Source organism: Lissotriton vulgaris, chromosome 11, assembly GCF_964263255.1.
Source record: "Lissotriton vulgaris chromosome 11, aLisVul1.2, whole genome shotgun sequence".
Classification (NCBI taxonomy): domain Eukaryota; kingdom Metazoa; phylum Chordata; class Amphibia; order Caudata; family Salamandridae; genus Lissotriton; species Lissotriton vulgaris.
In genome coordinates, this window is record NC_141699.1 from 658,389,919 (window position 1) to 658,412,642 (window position 22,724).

General features: G+C 46.9%; 1 protein-coding gene across 7 annotated transcripts in view; it reads right to left on the reverse strand.

Moving 5' to 3' along the window:
- The window catches only part of SLC19A3 (solute carrier family 19 member 3), a 550,876-nt gene that overhangs the window by 193,785 nt on the left and 334,367 nt on the right, over window positions 1–22,724 (reverse strand). Inside the window, exons 6-9 of one of the 7 annotated variants that reach the window (XR_015300937.1) lie at window positions 17,419–17,513; window positions 17,259–17,320; window positions 17,099–17,177; window positions 16,981–17,000 (exon numbers count right to left, since the gene is read on the reverse strand). The exons of the other annotated variants lie outside the window; for them this stretch is intronic. The gene's annotated coding sequence lies outside the window, so the exon portion shown is untranslated. The remainder of the gene's footprint in view (window positions 1–16,980; window positions 17,001–17,098; window positions 17,178–17,258; window positions 17,321–17,418; window positions 17,514–22,724) is intronic. 7 annotated transcript variants of the gene reach the window in all.

Sequence of the window (22,724 nt, forward strand, 5' to 3'; positions counted from 1 at the left end):
GCTTTCTTTTCAAGTTAAAATGAATTGAGGTCTTCAATGGTTTTGTTTAATTTATCTAGTCGAGTTTTTGTCTCTGCTACTGCTTCACCCTCAAGGAGTTATTTTTCTAACTCTTCTATTTCCCTGAGTTCGGCTTTGACGACCTTATATTGCTGTTTCCTACTCTCATGAAATATGTGTTCACTAACTAAGAATTACAACTGTGAAGGTAGAAATTGACCTACTGGAGCATGGGGAATGACATAAATGTTGAAATAATTTAAATGGTGCGGGACTAAGTTGAAGGTTGCTTTTAGGTTAAGCATGATAAAGAGGCAGGGGCAAGTGTGAGCAGGCACACTGGGAATAGTAACAATGTGCTGCTTTAATGTTTGGTAATGCAGAACATATTATGCATACTGGGGTTGTCTGGCACTCTTCAAGATGGTTGCCTAGAAAACCCTTACTGTAGGAACCCTGACCAAGAGATGCACAACGGGTCACAAAAAGAGGGTTCAATCTCTAAGCAGCATTGGCCCTTGCCACTGAAGAGTTACTCCACGCTCTTGGTGGCACAACCAACTGGGACAATGGCACTTATGGCAGCTTGATGTTTCCTGGAGGTGTGCTACTTGTGTAGCGGGTATAACCAGCAAAATGTCATATTGCGCATGGGATACCCATTTTGGAAGTGCAAAGGCACTTCCTTATTAAAACAGCACATTGTTACGCACATACTTGTAGGTCATGTTTCTTTGAAAATGTTTGTATGTATGTATGCAGGTACGTAAAGTTTAGCAATTTATAACTTGGAACTTCCGATGATGTTGGAAGCAAGTACCGGGTAAGCTTTTGAAAAAGTATATTGGTTGTTCTCATCTCTCTCGAGCTGGAGTAAGTGCCAGAAGCAAGGTCTGGTGGGCTTCAGCAATGTTTCCCGTCCTATTTTATAAAAGGGTTGATGCTGGTGAGAGCTTACTTTTACTTCTGTCAGTGTTTGAATTTGCCAGAGCTCCCACAGACAAAGCTTTCTCTAGGCTCATGATGAAAAACCCTCTGCTGAGGCTTGATTTGATTGGGCATATTTACAACTAAATAGCGCAGTGTAGCGCTGTAAGCAATTTAGCAGCACCGCAATGCATCATTTCAAAAACACAGGGATGCGATGTATTGACCTACAGCGTACCCAGTGGCGTAACACAGGCCCCCGCAAGTTTCATTTTGCCAGTGGGCATACCCCTGTGTTTTCCCTTGTGCCCGTGCTAAGAAAGCTGCCTAGCACCCGCGCAGGACCCCATGCACCATGGTGCTGGGGTGCCTAGGTTGCAGGGATGATTGTGCTTGTGCAGAAAGAGATACCTTCCTGCACAAAAACAATCATTAAAGGTGTTTTGTTCCTTCTATGTCTGCTGCTGAATGCAGCAGACATCTGATCACTGATATCTGTGGTGAAGAGGCCCATATTTACAAGGTGGTGTTTATTTTTTTTATAGAGTTTTATATAGTGCAAACTAGACCCAGAGATACCAGTTATCAGAGTGCTTTACATGAGCACCAGTTTTGTTACATATGGACAGATTCATTTTTGGTAGGCACAGGGAGATTAAGTGATATGCCCAGAATCACAGAATGTTGACTTTTTAAGTTAAAATGAATTGAGGTCTTCAATGGTTTTGTTTAATTTATCTAGTAGAGTTTTTGCCTCTGCTACTGCATTACCCTCAAGGAGTTCTTTTTCTAACTCTTCTATTTCCCTGTGTTCGGCTTTGACGTGCTCAATTGCTGTTTCCTACTCTCATGAAATACGTGTTCATTAACTAAGAATTACAACTGGGAAGGTAGACATTGACCTACTGGAGCGTGGCGAATGCCATAAATGTTGAAATAATTTAAACGGTGCGTGACTAAGTTGAAGGTTGCTTTTAGGTGAAGCATGATAAGGAGGCAGGGGCAAGTGTGAGCAGGCACACTGGGCAAAGTAACAATGTGCTGCTTTAACGTTTGGTAATGCAGAACATATTATGCATACTGGGGTTGTCTGGCACTCTTGTCTCCTGGCATCTATGATGGTTGCCTAGAAAACCCTTACTGTAGGAACCCTGACCAAGAGATGCACAACAGGTTACAAAAAGAGGGTTCAATCTCTGAGCCGCATTGGCCCACGCCACTGAAGAGTTACTCAAGGCTCTTGGTAACCAACTGGGACAATAGCGCTTATGGCAGCTTGATGTTTCCTGGAGGTGCGGTACTTGTGTAGCGGGTATAACCAGCAAAATGTCATATTACGCATGGAATAGCCGTTTTGGATGTGCAAAGTGTAATGAAGCTGGTAGCCAATAAAACGCCGCACTTTGGTGGTTGGTAAACACTTATTTATTCATTAATTGAGGTTTCCTAAAGAGCGCCGAGCCGGCACTAATGTCCGTATGCGTTCGCGCCTCCTAATGAGCTGCGCGCGCATACTGCCCAAAATGGCTGCCTGCACGTCACGTAATGACGTGACGTGCAACAACTAGTGCGCCACTACATATCTTCCTTTTTTCCAACAATGGATGAGTCACTTACAGTTCGCTGTCCATATCGTAATCTTGAAACCTGGAGGGTCTCACCACAGTCCTTCCGCTCCGGGTTACCCTGGTCGGGGTCACCGGGGCCCCCTGCTCCTTATCTCTGTGCTCCTTCCCTCTCTCAGCGCAGCCGCGCTCTCATCAGTGCTCCTCCTTCGCATGTCCATATCTGGTCCTTGGTCATTGTCAGCACTTCTCTCCTCCGATTGTTCACTTCCTTCGCTTCTCTCTACTTGCAGCTCTCCTGCCTGATGTTCCAAGTCCAAATTGGGTTCCTCCATGACCTCCCATTCAGTTCCTTCTTGCTGCCATCGCATGATTTTGTTGCATCTGGCCATGCGATCTTGGGACCACACGTTCCCATCACTCAGCAAGGCCGCTCGGTCGTACACTTCCTTAACTTGCATGGGTTTACTATATTTGCTGTCTCCTTTCTTCTGTAGTGTAGCCAATTTTACTCGTACCCACTCGCCTTTTTCCAGCTCTGTCCCTTTCACGTTCCTGCGTTTGTTGTAGTGGGTGGCATAGATGGACTGTGCCCTTTCAAGTTGGCTTGTACTACTGCGGGAGACCATTCACTGGTAATGATTTTTTCTTTTCAAACACGGTTATCGTGCGTGAACGGTTCACGGCCTCTCAATATCTGGAATGGGCTGTATCCGGTTCCGGTGGGGGTAATTCTGTACGCCCATACCATGTTCCACATTGCCTTTTCCCAGTCCTTGTTGCTAGAGATCGCCGCTTGTACAGCTCCCATCACAACCCTGTTAAATCGCTCCACTAAGCCGTTGCCAGCTGGATGGTAGACCGACGTGTGTTTGACTGTGATACCGTTCCTCTGCATGAATCTGTTCCATCTTTCAGATGTAAATTGGGGTCCATTATCACTCAGGATGGACTTGGGGATGCCTTCTCTTACAAATGTGTACGACAGAAATTTCAGTATGTTTTCAGCATCCATGGCCTCATCAACTTTTACCTCCGGCCATTTGGAGTATCTATCTATAAGGACACATACATACTTCTGGATGCCTTGGCCATCAAGGATTGGCCCCAAAATGTCTATTGACAATTCTTCCCACGGGTTCTGCGGGGGGTCGAACTTTCCCAGAGCCGGGCGCAAGGGTTTGAGTGTCTTGTCGGCTCCTTGGCACTGTGGACAATCTCTGACATGTCTCTCTGCCCGTATGTCCATACCTGGCCACCAGTAGTTTTGTTTCGTTCTTAGCTTCATTTTCCCTATACCCAGGTGGCCCTCATGTAGGATGTCTAGTAGCTTGGGTATGATGCTTCTTGGCGGGACAACTTTGTCTCCTCTGTATGTGAACACTCCCTTGTCACCTAACGATAATTCTTCCCTAACTTCATAGTAGGGCTTGAGGTTTTCGCCCAGTTGTCTTTTGTCTGGCCAACCCTTTACGATGTGCATCTTCACTTCTTGCATGACGCTGTCCTCTTCGTATGCCTCTGTCCACTCTTGGTAGCTGATGGCTCTTTCTTGGTCCTCCATGAGAGCTACCATCTCCTCCTTACCCGTTGGGTCTTCCTCACCTGGCTCCATGGCTGCCGCTCTGCTCAGGTAGTCTGCTACTCGGTTCCGATTTCCTGGAATGTACTCTATGTCGTACCGAAACTCGAGTAACTTCAGAGTCATTTTGGATATTCTGGGGGTGGCGTTGGCATGTCCGCTGGACGTTAGCACCTTCACCAAGGGCTTGTGATCTGTCCTTAGTTGGAATCGGGTTCCCCACAGGAATTGCCTAAATCTGGTCATGGCCCACACTACCGCCCACATTTCCTTTTCGATTACACTGTATTTTCTTTTGGTGTCGTTCAATGCACGGGAGGCAAAACTGATCGTCTCCATCTTCCCTTGCCCCCGATCTTGCATGAGCACCGCACCTAGCCCCTTGTCGCTGGTGTCGGTCGTGAGCACCGTTGTGCCCTGTGGGTCATATCCTTGGAGCGGTACCGCTCCTGCGACATCTTTCTTGATTGTCTCGAATTCACTTTGAGTCTCTGGTGTCCACTGGAAGGTGGTGCTCTCCCTGGTCAGCATCCTCATATGGTGCGTTTTTGAGGCAAAGTGTACCACAAATTTGCTGTAGTACTCCGCCATGCCCAAAAATGACCTGACCTCCTCCTTGTTGGTGGGGGGCGGAGCTTCGGATATTGCCTTCCCATTTTCTGCCTTAGGTGTGATTCCTTGCACCCCTATCTCGTGGCCTAGGTAAGTCACCGACTCTAGGCCCAGTCGGCACTTTGTCCATTCTGCCGTGAGGCCCTTGACCTCCAGGGTTTCCAGAACTTTGCCAAGCTTCAAGTCGTGGTCGATTTTGTCACGCCCCATTACCAGGATGTCGTCCTGGAAGTATTGGACACCTTCCATGTTCCTAAACAGCTGGTGCATTAGCTTCTGGAACACTGCGGCTGCCGAGGCCAGTCCAAACCGCATGCGGCAGAACTGATAGCATCCGAATGGGGTGATGAATGACGTGAGTTTTCTGCTGTCCGGGTGTAAGACTATTTGGTGGTAAGCGGAGGATGAGTCGATGGTGGAGTACCACTTGACTCCCCGGGTTTTCGCCAACATTTTGTCAATCCTTGGGAGAGGGAATTTCTCCACCACTATGTTCTTATTTAGTTCCCTAAGGTCAACACAGAGCCTGACCTTGCCATTTGGCTTCATGACTACCACCAATGGCGCGAGCCACTCTGCACATGTGATGGGTTCAATTATCCCTTTTTTCTCCAAGTCTTGTAGTTCCATTTGGACCGCGTCTTTCACCGCTATGGGCACGTTTCTTACTTTGTGGGAGATTGGAATTGCTCCCTCTTTAAGTATTATCTTGTGTAGGAATCTCTCCAGTTTACCCACTGTGCCTCCGAACACCTTCGGGTAGTCTTCTTTCCACTTGGCTAGATTTGGCCGCACGTCTGGTTCCGTGAGCAGTATCTGTTCTTTTCCTCCTGGGTCCAATTTGATTCCCAGGTCGCCCTGGTCCAGCCATCCCAAGACTGACGGTCCCTTCTCTGAGATATATAGCTTGCAGAACGCTGATCGGCCTCTGAACTCGAACTTCAAGGGTCGGAATCCCACCATTGGAATGCGGTCGCCGTTATATGTGACTGGTCGGATGTCCAGTTTCTCTAGTTCTGGCCCCAAATGTGGTCTGAAAGTTTCGTCCCATACCGCTCTCTGGACAATGGTGTAGGGAGAGCCAGTATCCGCTACTACACTTATGGGTATTCCGCCAATCGTCATTTCCGAAACCGGTTTGGTTGTCCTTTTTCCATCCACACACAGCACCAGGTCGTATCTGCACAGCACTGTGACTACCTCTTCTTCCGCGTTTTCTTCCTGGTCTTCCTCACCCTGGTCGATGTATTTCACCACACTCTTGGATGATTTCTTCCGGCACACTTTCTCATAGTGGCCGATGATGCCACAGTACATGCATTTGGCCCGGAACGCTGGGCATTTCCTGTTGTGTGCCTCATGGGACCAACTTCCACATCTGTAGCATGTTTTCTTGTTGTCGCTGCTTGCTTGTTTCCCTGGGTGTCCTGTGTTGCCTTGCCATTTGTTGGGTCCCTTTGGGGTGGAACCCTTGTACTTTTGGTCTCTGCGCGGTTCCTCGTTGTATACCCTGTTTAACATGGTGTTAGGCGTCGTTTCTTTCTTGGTTGCGTCTGTGCACCTGCGCGCCAGTTCCGCCCTTTTGACGATGACCATTACTTCCTTGAGTGTGGTATCCCCACTTGCCCACAGCTTGTCCTGAACGTTCGTGCTGGTAGTGTGCATCACTATCTGGTCCTTAATGAACTCCTCCTCCCATGCTCCGTACCTGCACGTGGTCGCCAGCTTCTTCAGGGCAGCCACATACTCTTCTACCGATTCTCCCGGCCGTTGTCTCCTCTGCTGGAAGTTGAATCTGTCGACTGACACACATACCGTGAGCCGGTAGTGTTCGTTCAGGTCATCAATGGCATGGGCATAAACATCATCGTCTGTGCTTCCTCTTTGTTTGGGTACCAGGCTTTTGTATATACTGAGTCCTTCTGGTCCCAGATTGAGTAGTAGTATCCGCTTTTTCCTTTTAGGGTTAAATTGTTCCTCACTCTCGTCTTCCAGAACCCCTATGAAATTGTCTATATACTCTCTCCAGTCTTCCCACTTCATTAGTGGTTCCCCTGGCTTGGGCAGGAATTGGACTGGCGCAATTGCGTATCCTGCTGGTGTGCTCATTTTCTCCTCCTTAACTTTGGGTGTCGTGCTCCCTTTGTTACTGGGGCTCTGTGGGGTGCTGTCCGTTTCTTCTTTCCTTGGTTGCAATTGGGGACTATCAGTCAGCCCCCTCCCCCTCCTTTGTGGTAGCCAGCGCTAATTCTCACTTTGTAGTGGTCGATTTGTTTTGGCGCACTTCTGTTTCCTGACTCTCTTGGGTCTTTATGCTTACTAGCCTGCTGCTTTCCCTCATAGGGTGTTGATGGGCTCTGCCACGCTCTTTAGGGTCCAGTACCTTAGTTAGAGGCTTCTGTGTGAGCTCTGTCCGCCTTGTGCTCGTCCTGGCCACTTGTCCGTGCTGAACAGACCTCTGTCAGGGTCTGGGCTCACTGGTGTGCTGCTGTGTCCCTCAGTGTTCCTTCGTGGTCGGTCCGTTTTTTTTTTTCTTTGGGGTGCCTGGTGGTGGCTTCCCGACCTCGTCGCCACTGTAATGAAGCTGGTAGCCAATAAAACGCTGCACTTTGGTGGTTGGTAAACGCTTATTTATTCATTAATTGAGGTTTCCTAAAGAGCGCCGAGCCGGCGCTAATGTCCATATGGGTTCGCGCCTCCTAATGAGCTGCGCGCTCATACTGCCCAAAATGGCCGCCTGCACGTCACGTAATGACGTGACGTGCAACAACTAGTGCGCCACTACACAAAGGCACTTCCTTATTAAAACAGCACATTGTTATGCACATACTTGTAGGTCATGTTTCTTTGAAAATATTTGTATGTATGCATGTACGTACGTACCTAAAGTTGAACAATTTATAACATGGAACTTCCGATGATATTGGAAGCAAGTACTGGGGAAGCTTTTGAAAAAGTATATTAGTTGTTCTCATCTCTCTTGAGCTGGAGTAAGTGCCAGAAGCAAGGTCTGGTGGGTTTCAGCAATGTTTCCCATCCTGTTTTATAAAAGGGTTGATGCTGGTGAGAGCTTACTTTTACTTCTGTCAGTGTTTGAATTTGCCAAAGCTCACACAGACAAAGCTTTCTCTACGCTCACGATGAAAAACCCTGTGCTGAGGCTTGATTTGATTGGGCATATTTACAACTAAATAGCGCAGTGTAGCGCTGTAAGCAATTTAGCAGCACCGCAATGCATCATTTCAAAAACACAGGGATGCGATGTATTGACCTACAGTGTACCCAGTGGCGTAACACAGGCTCCGCAAGTTTCATTACGCAAGTGGGCCTACCCCAGTGTTTTCCCTTGAGCCAGTGCTAAGAAAGCTGCCAAGCACCAGCGCAGGCACCCATGCACCATGTTGCAAGGGTGCCTAGGTTTCAGGGAGGATTGTGTTTGTGCAGGAAGATATACCTTCCTGCACAAAAACAATCATTAAAGGTGTTTTGTTCCTTCTATGTCTGCTGCTGAATGCAGCTGACATCTGATCACTGATATCTGTGGTGAAGAGGCCCATATTTAAAAGGTGGTGTTTATTTTTTTGTATAGAGTTTTATATAGCGCAAACTAGACCCAGAGATATCAGTTATCAGAGTGCTTCACATGAGCACCAGTTTCGTTACATATGGACACATTCATATTTGGTAGGCACAGGGAGATTAAGTGATATGCCCAGAATCACAGAATGTTAAGCGTTGTTGCTGAGATTTGAACATGGTTCCCAGCTTCAAGGTCGACCACTCTAGCCATAAGGCTATATCCTCTGCCCGAAGGAGAGGCATTAAACCATGAAAAGTGGCTTAGCATCGCCTTGTAAATATAGAACAGAGCATTGCACCACCGGAGCATGGGAGAAAGTGACGCTCCGGTGGCACAATGCCCATGTAAATATGCCCCACTATTTTAAGAGAGAAATCAAACTTGCCCTTCACCTGTAGCTAAAAATATAAAAATCAATCTCATTAAAAAGAGGCAGAGACACTGTACCATGTTGGTGACATAAGACAGGGGACTTGGTGTGAGTACTTAGTTCTCAACAACATAGGTAGCAAAACACAGGGTCCTGTGAGAATGAGCCAAGATTTCTCTACCTGCAGTGACACATATTACACCCTACTAGCACTAGTAACGCACACACAGAATAACCCAGCAGCAACACACAATATTCTCTATAAGGAGTGAGAAAATAAAATCAAAACGCAATGCTAACACTGATAACAAGCAAACCCCTGACAGCAGGGACAAGCACCATATTCTGCCATCAAATCAATCAATCAATCAATCAATCAATAAATCAATCAATCTACTTGTAAAGCGTGCTACTTACCCGTGAGGGTCCCAAGGTGCTGTGGGGAGGGGGGGATGCTGCTACTGCTCCGAGAGCCAGGTCTTGAGGAGCCTTCTGAAGGCGAGAAGGTCTTGGGTTTGCCGTACGTGGGTAGGGACGGTGTTCCAGGTCTTGGCGGCAAGGTAGGAGAAGGATCTGCTGCCGGAGGTCGTTCGTTGGATGCGGGGGACAGCTGCGAGGCTGGCGGAGCGGAGCTGGCGGGTGGGGGGGTGGAAGCTGAGTCTGCTGTTCAGGTAGGCTGGTCCGGCGTTGTGGAGCGCTTTGTGTGCGTGGGTGAGGAGCTTGAAGGTGATCCTCTTGTCGACAGGGAGCCAGTGTAGGTCTCTCAGGTTGGGGGTGATGTGGCTGTGGCGGGGGAAGTTGATGATCAGTCGGGCAGAGGCGTTTTGGATGCGTTGTAGTCGTCATAGGTTTTTAGCTGGGATTCCTGCATAGAGTGCATTGCCATAGTCCAGTCTGCTGCTGACGAGGGCCTGTGTCACCGTTCTTCTTGTTTCAGTGAGGATCCACTTGTAGATCCTGCGGAGCATGCGGAGGGTGTTGTAGCAGGAGGAGGTGATGGCGTTGATCTGCTTCGACACGGAGAGGGAGGAGTCGAGGATGAATCCTAGGTTGCGTGCATGGTTGGTGGGTGTTGTTTCTTCTCCCAGTGTGGTCAGCCACCAGGAGTTGTCCCAGGCTGAGGGGGTGGGTCCGAGGATGAGGACCTCCGTTTTCTCCAAGGTCAGCTTCAGATGGCTGCTGCTCATCTAGTCGGCGATGGCCTTCATTCTCTCGTGGAGGTTGGTTTTGGTGGTGTGCGGATCCTTGGTGAGGGAGAGGATGAGCTGAATGTCGTCGGCATAGGGGATGATGTTGAGGTCATGATGGCGGGCCACTTGTGCGAGGGGGGCCTTGTAGTCGTTGAGCAGCATCGGGCTGAGGGATGAGCCCTGGGGGATGCTGCAGATGATGTCGGTGGGTTCGGATCGGAAGGGTGGGAGGGGGATACTCTGGGTTCTGCTGGAGAGGAAGGACGTGGTTCAGTCAAGAGCCTTCTCTTGGATTCCGGCTTCTAGGAGGCGTGTCTTTAGAGTGCGATGGCAGAGCGTGTCGAAGGCAGCTGACAGGTCCAGGAGGATGAGGGCTTATGTTTCACCATTGTCTAGTTGTCGCCTGATGTCGTCTGTGGCGGCGATGAGGGCTGTCTCTGTGCTGTGGTTTTGTCTGAATCCGGACTGGGACAGGTCCAAGATGTTGTTGTCTTCCAGGTGGCGGGTCAGTTGCATGTTGACAATTTTCTCGATGATCTTTGCCAGGAACGGAAGCAGGGCTGGAAGTTCTTGAGGTCCTTGGGGTCCGCTTTGGGCTTCCTGAGGAGGGTGTTGATTTCGGCGTGCTTCCAGCTTTCCGGGAATGTTGCGGTTTCGAAGAAGATGTTGATGACTTTCCGTAGTTGGGGTGCGATGGCTGCGTCTGCTTTGTTGAATACGTGGTGTGGGCATGGGTCAGACAGAGATCCAGAGTGGATGGACTTCATGACCTTGCGTTTCTCGTTGTCATTGACGTTGGACCAGCAGGTTAGGTGGCTGGCACTGGTAGTGTTCACAGGGGGGGTGGAGTCTGGCGTAGTCTAGCGGTCGTGCTGTTGAAGCTGTCGTGGATGTCAGCAATGTTGCGGTGGAAGAAGATGGCTAGTGAGTCGCACAGTTCTTGTGAGGGCGGGATGCCGTTGGCGTTGGCGCTGGGGTTGGAGAGTTCCTTTATGATGCTGAAGAGCTCTTTGCTGTCCTGTGCGTTGTTATCAAAGCGGTCCTTGAAGGAGGAGCTCTTGGCTAGTCTGATGAGGTGGTGGTGTCTGCTGGTGGCGTCCTTGTGGGTGCGTGGTTGTCCGGTGTGCGTATGTGGAGCCATATCTTCTCCAGTTTCCGGCATGTGCGTTTGGAGGCCTGGAGCTCGTTGGTGAACCAGGTGGCTTTCTTGTTGGCGTGGCTGTTGGAGGGTTTCTTGAGCGGGCGAGAGTGTTGGTGCAATCGTCGATCCACTATCTGAGGTTGTGGGCTTCTGCGTCTGGGTTGGTGGGCTTGGTGGGTGGGTTCTTGGCAAGGGAGGTGATCAGCTGGTCTTCGGTGACTTTGCTCCAGCAGCTGCGAGGCAGCTGTTGGGTGCGGTGGTGCCTAGTTGGTTTCTTGAAGGTGAAATGAATGCAGCGGTGGTCGGTCCAGTGGAGTTCGGTGGTGTGGTTGAAGGCGACGTGGGAGCCTGTGGAGAAGATGGGGTCAAGCGTGTGGCCGGGGGCGTGGGTGGGTGCGGTGACGAGTTGTCTGAGGCAGAGGTTGTCGATCAGGGCGGCAGAGTTGGCATTGTTATTGTTCTCAAGGTGGAAGTTCAGGTCCCTGAGGAGGATGTAGTCTGTGTAGGTGAGTGCGTGGGTGCTGGCGAGGTCGGCGATGGAGTCGCTGAACTGTGGTCTGGGTCCAGGGGGTCTGTAGATGAGGGTTCCTCTGAGGGTGGTGTTGGGGTCGGTGTGGATCTGGAAGTGCAGGTGTTCAGCCGTGCTGAGGGTGTCGTCGGTGTTGGTCGAGACTCTGAGGGTGGTCTTGTGGACGATGGCTATTCCTCCTCCGATTCCATTGGCGCGGTCCCTGCGTGTGATCTTGTAGCCATCCGGGATGGCTATGGCGATGTCGGGCGCCGAGGAGTCATTCCACCAGGTCTCGGTCAGGAAGGCCACGTCTGGGGCAGAGGTGTTGAGCAGATACCAGAGCTCGACAGAGTGTTTGCGTGCGGAGCGAGTGTTGACGAGTATGCAGCAGAGGTGGATGGGTCCAGTCTTTGGAGGATTGGTGGCTCTGTCGCAGGTGACGCTGCAGGTGTGGCAGGAGAAGGGTCCTTGGGTCCGTTTCGGGGTGGCCTGGAAGCAGCTGTGGTTTCGGCCGGTGTTGAATGTGTGGAGGGTGCTGGCGTCGTAGTGCATTCTGCTGTCGTGGCATTGGCGGGTTCCAGGGGTTCTGGCACTGGGCGCGGTCCAGGCGCGGACGGGCACAGACGGGCTTGCCATAGGGGTGCCAGCTGCGCGCCCGCTGCACGCGCCCGCTGCACGCGACCGCTGTGCGCGCCCGCTACGCAGCCGCTTCTCGGCCTGCAAAATAGGTGGCTTGGGAGGGAGGGGCAGCAGGGAGGCGGGGGCGAGGAGGCGAATAGGTGTGTGTAGGGGGGCAGGCCGCAGGGAGGCAGCAGTGGTACAGCCCGGATCGGGAGCAGTGGGGGGCCGGGGGAACTGGCGCAGGGGCAGGGGGAAGGAGAGAAAAATTAGCACAGGAAACACGGAGGCAGCAAGGGCAATCAGGTGACGAGCAGCGGCGTCGAGGTGACCTGCCTCAAAGGTCAAAGGCATGAAAGATCCCCTTTGCAAAGGACACAATTGTCAACAAGGACAGACTAGACACTTCCACAAGAAACCTTCAGACTCCATTTCCCTTTCTAACATTGATCACAAATATTATATCTGCCCAAGTCATATTTTAGTAGTGTTGTTGGTCTCTGCATGCTCTACAGAATGGCCAGAACTATTGGCTTTGCCAATGCTTGTTTTACTATTGTAACACCTGCTTCAAATTCATGCTGATTCGTTAATGCATTAAAATATATACAACAACAGCACTGCTGCATTCTACACCTTTTACACTTCACAAAGCTTCTGCAAAAGATAAAGATATTTGGCTTTGACAGTACTTGTACTTTGAGGGAATGTAAGCTCTGCTAAGAGAACTGCACAGAGCAGTAGTAGTAACTCTGTGCTACATTTATGTGTGTCTAGGAAGGGTACAGTAATGAAATATAGCAGTACTGTGTAGTACACATGGGGTTACTGCATGTGTGTGTGTATGTATGCCTGCAAAGAATACATGATGTGAAAGACGTGCAGTGAGTGTGTAGTTTAAGCATGTGATGGATGTATGTGTGCTATCGTGAAGTGCAATATCTGAAGGGTGAATAGTTGTGCAGTGCACACATGGTGAGTGTGTGTGCTGGCAGAGTGTGTGTTTGTAATCAGCACACTTTGCTACATTACAGAAAGGCTACAGTACTGAACAGTGCATTCAGACTGAATGTGTGAAAAATGCATGTGTGACTACAGTAGTACAATGCATGGAGTTAACTGTACAGGACAGTAAGTGTGCTGTGAATGTACACTGAGTAAGCGTGCCTGCATTGGCATATTACATCATGGAGGGCCCTGGGTTCCAGTTTGGGAAGCACCAACCTGCCTGGTGAAGACATGAGAAGTAGAGGAATCCTCCCAGACAGATTCATGAATTGCTGCTCTCTTGTGAGCTGGGTGGGACACACACTGGCGGGAAAGAAGGAAGAGGCTTCCTCCTTCCACTTCAAGAGGCTACTCTTTGATTTAGTGATAGATCACAAGGAAGAGGCCAGGAAACATCTCAGGAAGTGGATGGGGCTCATAAGTGAATTATAAAAAGTAGGGGTGGGAGCTTGGAATTAACCTTTTGATGCACATATCACTGTGGCTGACATCCAGTTGTGAACTGTGTTCGTTTCCATGAATTATCTTGTGTGTCAATCAGCTTTAGAGTCTTGTCTGCTGTGACAGATATCCTATCAAGAGGAAAGAAGAAAAAGAGAAATGTACACTTCAATAGAAGCAGAACCCCAACATAAAACTTTCAAGACTCAGACCCTAAATCTCATTTAGTGTCTGGAAAATGACTATAAGAAGGGGAGGTTGAGAACCCAAAGTTTGTCATCTGGAAGCATCCAGATGGGCTGTGTGAGGAAGGGAAGCTCTGCAAGACGTCTTTCTGTGTACAGGACTGGAGGCCAAGGCCTGCTAACCTCCTTGCGAGGTGTGGGGACATCACCCGCGGAAAACAAAGATCACATGCCCTAGAGCACCAGTACCTGCCTGCTTGCCAAGACCAATGTGCCCTGTGAGGAAGAGGAGCTCTCTGGAGGGAGTTAGCACCAGTAGGGATCCTTACCATGTGTGCAAGATTGTTTTTGGTGACCTTCATATGCCAGGAGAGGGGCGCCGTAGACTGAGCCATGCAATGAGAGCTGTGCCTCGTAGAAGTGACTTGGGGTGTGCAGAATTTTTAATTACACTTGGGTCATTGGAGGAATGTAGTAATTCTGTGCTACTCTTGTAACGAGGAATTGCTAATAAAGGACGCCACTCCGCTGGCAGAATTAATCAGCACTGGACTTGAAGACATGCTAGCCTATATTTTGTATGCACAGCGCTGACAAGTAGAGAGGTGTGGTGCAGCTGCCAGACCGGCTGACTTCGGAGCAGAAGGTCTAGTAAGGAAAAAGATTTAGCTAGGCGCTGATTGAAAACATAAACCTATTTTATATATCTCTAAAGCAAGGGGATCCACCCTTTTCTAACAAATATATACACACAAATATATATATCAAACCATATTTATTTTGTTATTTTATATATAGCTCATGATCAGCTTTGTAAATCATATATATCCATTTATAGATATCTATTTAATTACAGTCTTTTCATAAAACGTTATTTCATCAAGGCCAACAAAATTGTACACAAATAATATACGATAGACGTGAAGTCGATGGAGGCAGTACGGCAGGTGTCAACAACGCGTGTTTCGGCATACGTGCCTTCATCAGGTAGCTGTCTATTGCACATATAAATTCTGATACTTGTACTTGATGATGCACTGACGTTTTTACTGTGTCTAGTTTCTAGTGGCTGGATGAAAAGATACAGTAAATCTTGCACGGAAACTGTTCTCCTTGTTATGGGTATAGTGCCCAAGCATTATATATTGAGCTTGTCTGGCGATTGGAAAGACTTCTATAGATTATTTCAGTTCCGATCGATTTTGGTTCTGATAATTTTGATTTCTCAGCGTAACAATGCCGAGATGAGGCAAAAATACAACCCGGCTGTGGTGCGAAGAGGATGTTGCCCTTTTACAAGGGTGGGTTTAGTTATCCACCTCTCTTGCCAACATGCCGCATAATGAGGTCACACACGGATTCGGACCATCTGCAAGCAGCGGTCTACAGTTTGATCCCCGGCTCTGGGGGCAGCTCAGCTCAGCTCCCTGTGACTCTGGGAAATAGCTCACTTAATTTTCATGACGGCCCCCAGCGGCTTGAGACCTGTAAGGGTGAGTAGTTTGTGCTTTACAAATACAGATTTACATGCTGAAATGACTACTGAAATTGTGTGACTGGACTACCACTGCACATAACCCTTCATTTGTGTTTAGGAAGCTCAGAGTGGGTTGCAGTGACACTAAGTGAGCAGAGAAGGGAGGGCAGCCGGGGAGCAGCCCACAGTCACAGCGGAGGAGGTAGCGTCTGAACGCAGGTTTGTGCTCTCTCACTAACAGCACTTCCTGACCCAAGTTACCTTCTGCGTGTGGTATGTGCACCATGTACAAGAGGAGTAGGATGACTGTAGTTCTTGCCAAGCTCCACACAGAAACAAAATATTATTTATTTAAAACGTGGCAGGCACGTTTGTTAAACTGGCCTCTGTAACATGTGCCAATATTTTGATATTAAAGTACTATATACCTGCTGAGCGTGGATAATATAACAAAAAAATAACAAATTTCAGCACTTTTGTAAAATATATTATTGTCTTTTGATCAATTCTAGTTCAGAGAGACCCATTAAGGAGTCCAGTAATGCAGAGTAGTTTCGTAGCTACCTCGAAAAAGGGTATCTCATATGCAAATGTCCTTAGAGAAATACAGTAAGTGGGCTGAGAGACTCAGTTCCACAGAAGTTGTTTATGCTGCTAGTGCGGCTGCAGGGCAGAATTACTCAGCCTTGTGAATGCAGTGCATACAAAGCGGGGACTTGCTCTCTTTTCCAGTCTGTGTATGAAAGGCTGCAAGGACGAGCCTAAAGCCCCCGCAAGCTGTCCATGGGCAGGAAAGTCTCCTAGGAACCAGCATTCCCAACTTTTCCAATGAAAAGGACAGGGGCTGTGTGCTTTCTCAGGTGGAAGGCTGCCCTCTCTCCGCCGGTCTGTGCCAGGATGAGATATAATGAACATCAAATTGAACAGTAAAAGTGGTGGAGGCACCAGCAATCACAAGGACCATGCCCTGCACCATGTTAGATTTTAAATTCCCTTTCCTATGATGCCTCTGCCGTGCTGTTTTAGGTTAGCAGTGTCTGGCTAAAATACATGCATTTGTATTCACGTTATACAACCCACTGAGTTATCCTTCCAGCGTGTAAGCTTTAGTTAGCCAGTGTGCATCCATTTTGTATTTCACAATCCATATTAGACTGTGCCTGGGTTAGGCCTCAGTGCTCATATTGCTTGTCTCAGCAGAACACTGTGTTTTGTTATTATTTCTTCTGCTGTCCAAGGCTGTTTCCTTGACTTGCTAATGAATAAGGTATTCTGCCATCACATGACTAGCTGAATGTGTAACTTCTGCCCCTGCCTTAGGAGATGCAGTGTACCCAGCACTGTGGCCTTTTATCCCTGATAAGAGAAGTGGCCTAGTCCCTGATGGCAACTAGGGCTTCAAAACGCACTACTGGTTAGACTGTATTAACATTTAACATACATTTTAATGATTTTTATCATCAATTAAATTCTGTTTGATGTTCAATCAATCATCAAATGTTGACATCAGAACAAATGATATTATACAAAATTAACAATTCAACAAAAAGCTTTTTAGTGCAATAGATTGCAGAACCCAATGCATTTTGGACACTTGGTCCCTTCATCAGGGGTATTCTGTGGACACAATGAAAAGGAAAACATTTCAATTGGTGCACATTGGGATCATCATTGTAGTTTATGTGAATAACACATGCCTGTTATTAAAAAGCGTGTCATGCAACCATCACCAAAGTGCAAGAAAAGTGTTAGTGGTTATAAACTGTCACTTACTCTTTACCCACGAGTCGATGCTGGTTACCGAGGGGAAGAAGAGCAGAAAAACAAGAAATTACAGGTGCTGACGATAGCAGTCTCTAACTGAAATGGAAAATCACAATCTGCCACATACCTGCAGAAAAGATCTGGATCGAAGAACGTGTTCACGATCTGTTGAAAAGTCTCAGCCGATTCAAAAATATGTGGAGCGCCTAAAGGTGAAAATCCTTAATCAGTGGACCGTCTATGTCAATAAGAAAACTCACTGACTCTAAGGAATCACTAGAGCTTACCTAGATTGATAGAATGCGATCGTATCTAGGAACTCCACAAGCGGTACATCGTCACCAAGGAACTGTAATGTCAGATATCTGTATGTCAGTATAATCTTAATCAACTGTAAAACTCATGGTAGTTGAATGTAACATAATGAAGCATTGAGGTTCAACTTACCTCTTAAATGTTACTGTTGCGCTGTGCTGCTAGACACTGGGAATTCCAAAAATGTCCACTACCTTCTCCCTCGGTATTCTGCTGAAACCGTGAGTCTGTAAAATATGTGTATATCAGTGTTATTATAAACACCTCATGATTGTTGGATGCGACGTAATCAAGCATAAAAATTCAACTGACCTCACAGAAGTACTACAGTCTTGCTACGCTCACTGAGAATCCCAAGAATGCGCACAGCCTTCTCTCTCGGTGTTCAACTTTAACCTGCAAAATGAACACCATCATAAACGCCCCTACTAAATCCCAAATATTATTAGCTGCTCGAGGAACTAATCAGACGGAATGCTCACCAGTATGAAACGTATCCTGTTTTCGCAGCAAACACTATTGATGCTCCCACGGATGGTCGTTCTTCATATGAAGACGCTGTATTTACCCGTTTCTATAAGAGCCTCACTGCCTCTCAGCCGTCGGAATGCGATGAAGTATTCGCCCGGAGAATCAACACTAAAACAGACATACGTCTGTGGTGAATACGCATGGAAAACAGACTAAAATGTTCCCTTCTTTATTGGATTCTCGAACATCACCGCAATGGTGTAGTGCATGTAGTATGAATTACGGAACGCAAATTTATACAACGTGGGTACTAGAACACTGTGACCCGTGAAGTGAGGATAATAAACATGCAGCATGAGTGTTAGAACAGGAAAGGATTATGATAATGAATTTGCACAGTATGAGGTGATTACTAAACAAAGTACAAATAGCAGTTTTGTTTACATTTACAAATTAGCAACTGTCTGTTTATGCAGAGAACTTAGGAGGACATATAATCACCAATCAAGAAGTAAATGAAAGCGCTTGAAACTCGAAATATTGGCCCCCCGTACACATCTGTGGGTTGTGTAAGTGGTGTTTGTGAATCTCTTACGGTGATTTTACATGCCTTTTGCCAATTATGATCCCGCAATGGTTCTCAAATTAGTAGTACGTCATACTAGAGAAAACATGCCATCTCTAGTTTGTCGTTATGGCCGTGTGGCATCATGGTCTGAAGTTTTTTGATCCAAAACACTTCTCTCCGTAAGAGGTTTTTAGAATTGTCTGTACCAGGAATTTTCACCACTTGTTCTATTATTTGGAATTTGAGTTGCGCGATATTGTGGCGTTCTTCTTCCCAATGTGTTGCAAGATTAGAGGTTGTGCTTTTTGTTCTTATTTTGCTTTGTTGTTCTGTCAATCTGATTTTCATCTTTCTCTCAGTTTTTCCTACATATAGTAGTCCGCAGGGGTATTTAATAGCATTTAATAGCATAAACAACATTTTCCGAGTTGCAATTTGTACTACCATGTAGTTAGATTTTTGCCCCAGTTCTGGGATGTAGCAAAGTTTCTCCTGGGATAACATTATTGCAATGAATGCAATTCCAACATTTGTGTATACCATTTGTCACATTGGTGGAGTGCGCCACGGGAACTTGTTTCTTTTCTTTGGATAATCTTTCTTTCAGATTGTGCACTCTTGTGTATGCAAAAAGTGGTTTCTCATTGAATACATTGTTGAATTCCGTTTCTGATTCCAATAGATCCAACCATTTCTAGCCCACTTGCATGCGATATTGAAGTGTATAATGCAACCATGTTGATGGTGCCAAGAAGCCAATCCTCAGTAGCATCCACATTTAATCTATTCAGACTTCGCAAAAAATCAGTTGTGTCTTCTACGTAACTTTGTCAATTCTGGATGGACGGTTGTAAGAAAGCATCAATGTAACGGCTGGGATTTTCAAATAGTGAATCGCACCCTGACACAATCGGTCTAAATGGTGGGTCTTCCAGACTTTTGTGGATTTTGGGTAGTAGTTAAATTTTAAGTCTTCCCGGGAACTGATCTGTAAGATATTTTGTTGTTGTTGTGTCAATCCAGTGGAGCTTCTCAGCGTGATCTAGTACTTTACACAAAGTTTCTGCTATTTTTGCAGTGGGATCTCCAGGTAAAGTTCCATACATGGCTTCATTATTGACATGTTCGAGGACTTTAAGTTCATAGTAATTTGAGTCCATCATGACCAAGCCACCTCCTTTATCTGCTTTTTGGAACACAACATTTGGGTTTTTAGCGAGTGTTGTCAATGCGCTGAATTCTGCATGACTTACATTTTTAGCTTTCTTTGTGTTTTTGATTTTGGCAAGATCTTTCTTTACCAGGATCTCAAAGGTGTCAAGAGTTTTATGTGACACTGGGGCCCTGAAAGTGCTCTTTGGTCTGAAAGTTCATGGAGATGTTTATGATTAGACCCTTGAGGGCATATATTTGTAAAAAAATGTCTTAATCTCAGTATTCTCATGAATTTATACAAGGCCACTTCAGTCTCCAATTCAGTGGTGTTGTATGTGCTAACAAAAGATGTTCCTTTGTTCAACACTGTTTCCTCACATTTTGTCAATTGTGTGGTAGAAATATAGATAACAAGGCTTTGGTCTGGCTCCTGAGGCCTTTCTTGCTTTTTTCCTTTTCTTTGTCCTCTCCTTGTTTTGATAGAGCGCTGGTTGGTTGATTTTTCTCCTTGGTTTGTTCCGGCAGTCGGCCTTGGTCCTTGCCCACTTCTAAAAAAACACACTGGAAGTTGTTGCTTACCTTTTGCCTTCCATTTGTTTGTTCAAACCTTTTGCTCCCTCAATACTTTTCAAAGGATGCCTTGTGGTCTCAATGTCCTGTTCGGAAACAACACTTTCTTCGGAAGATGCTTGTGTGTTCCTTTTTCGAAAATTGTCATTGTGAGTAGACCTCCGCCCATTTGTAAGCTTCATTGAGCTTGTAATCAATTGTGTCCCTTTAAAATTTTCTTAGTTTGGTCTCTTGCAATTCTTTGCCATACACTTATCCAGTTTAAGGTTGAGGTCTTCCAGGAATTTTCCCCAAGGTTCTTCTTCCATTCTTTTGGATAAGTTGTTTTTAGGGTGTAGATTTCCTCCTCTAGATCATGGATGGTTCTTGACAATTCCTCAATCAGTAGTAATATCAGGTCCAACGAACACTTATTTAGTATAGAATACCATTTCTCCATAAATTGTTGGTTACTGTGGAGTCTGAATAGCATAGGTCGAATAGCTAATCTGAGGCCATGGGGAATCCTTTTCACACGATGGTGGTCATCTTAGGGTGCAGGTCATGACAGACTCCTCTGCAGAGTATTGGTAATAAATGCCTGTTTGTATTCTCTACTGTCTGACCTACTCTTCATTTGGGAAGGCAGAGCAGGTGGTTGTATGTGTACGCCCTAGAGGGCACCGTCCTTCAACCACCACCACCAGGACAACCAGCAGCACAGGGCAGCCAAGATGAGCTCGTTCGCCGTAGTATGCCTGCAGTTCTCACTCCGGGATTGTGGCTTCTGCATGGGGCATGGGGACCCTGCTGCTGTTCTGCCTGGGCTTGCTTTTCTTCCAGCTCAATGGAGGACCACTGCATATCCTAAACATGTGACAGTATCTGGGTGATGAGGAGGTGTTAAGCTCCTGTCTTCTACCTCTAAGTTGAAATCTGAAGTGTGAATGGGGGAGGGGGTCAAAATAAAAAAGATTTGTGGAAAGTTTGTGATGAAAACTTTACATAACGTGCTCCTTAGAATGTACAGCTTGTATTTTACTGCGCAGAGTGTATGATTTGTTACACATTATCTCTGCTTTGCTTCTTTCTTTGAAACCCAAGTGCTGGAAGTCTCTTTTAGAGAGCCAATGCAACAGTTACATTTATACATTTGTATTGTAAGAAAAATATTGTTGATTTTAATTCTGACTCCAAAAGCCTTGTAACTCCTGGGAATTCTACGGAATAAAACTCCATGAGGTCCACCCACCTCTAGCGTTTACCCTGTAGGTCAGAGGAGGCTACTGTGAAAATACTTGTGTGACCAGCGTGCCAGGACTCATGGACACCTTGTGTGCCAGGTGGGGCTACCTTGGTGTGGGCAATTGTACTGGAGGAGTCTATGTTGTGTCGGGATTTACCATTGCAAGGAGGGACTGCTGGCACTAACTTGCCAAGGATTTTGGACTGACGCTGGGATTAGAATGATTCTGTGACCAGTGGGTTGGGCCTGCCGAACAAGATCAGCTTTAACTGACCACCAAGAGGGTGCTGAGGTGGATGTTGTCTCCTCGCAGGAGTCCAGTCAGGAGCCTAAGGATTGAATGCCGCCCGCTATAGATACATTGACCTATCTCATCTTTGTGAGGTAGAAGCTGTTCTGATTGCTGGGGAAAACTAGTTGCACCACTCAGGACAGTGAGCCTGTCCCTGCCGGCTGCTGCCATGTGTGCCCCGAGCAGCCTGATTTCTCTGAGCAGGATCTCACCTGATGTGTGCCCTCGCTCGGTGCAACCGCTGTAACTCTGAGCGCTTCAGTGCTGCAGGAGCAAGTAAGACTTGACCTGGGCCTGTGTGCCCAGGGGATTTGCTGCAGAAGGTGCTGTTGCACCATAGACACTTTTGAATAATTCCTAAAAGTCAAATGGGAACTCTTGAGCGCAGCCTAATAATAAGCACTCCCTGGATGTGGCCACCAGTGAATGCGGAATAAACCCCCACTAAGTTATAAGTGAATGGGTGGGTCAGGGACGTGCCAGCTAACTACTAGAGCACTGACTTCAAGGGGTCTGTGTTATTGCTTGTGAATGTCACTATTGCTTTGAATGTGTAGTGTTAGAATCACACTACTTTTTTTCTTAAAAAAGTAAGTATTCGACAGGCAATTGATTTATTGTTCGAACCATGTGCACTTGTTACAAGTCATGTTCACTTACCTGTATCTTCACTTCCCTCCCAAGAGAGCCTTTGACTGCTCGTCCACCGGTACCACTGAGAATCATGTAAAAAGGGGGTACTTAGCACTGTTTCTCAGGATCCATAGTAGGTCTGACCCCAGAACATCTGGAATAAAAGGCCTCAACCATCACATTTGGGTCCAGTAGCCCCTCCATGCCCCGTGGCCCTCTGAAAGGGTCTCTAAAAATGGTGTTCTCATTCATACTTTCGTCCACTTGTGGTGTCTTGACATGCTGAGAGGTCTTAGACTGATTATGTACAACCCTGTAGAACAAGTCACTAAGGGCTTGATTCACAAAGGTGAACTTACACTTTCATATACATTTACAATTGCATGCTATTCACAAATGTATTTTATGAGTAGTATCTTTATGACTGCTGAGTCTCTGCACATAAAAAGATAGGACAGTCTTATCTTTTTTTCATAATATTTTCTACAGTGGTAAGAGAAAGCAATTAGGATTGAGGGGTTCAG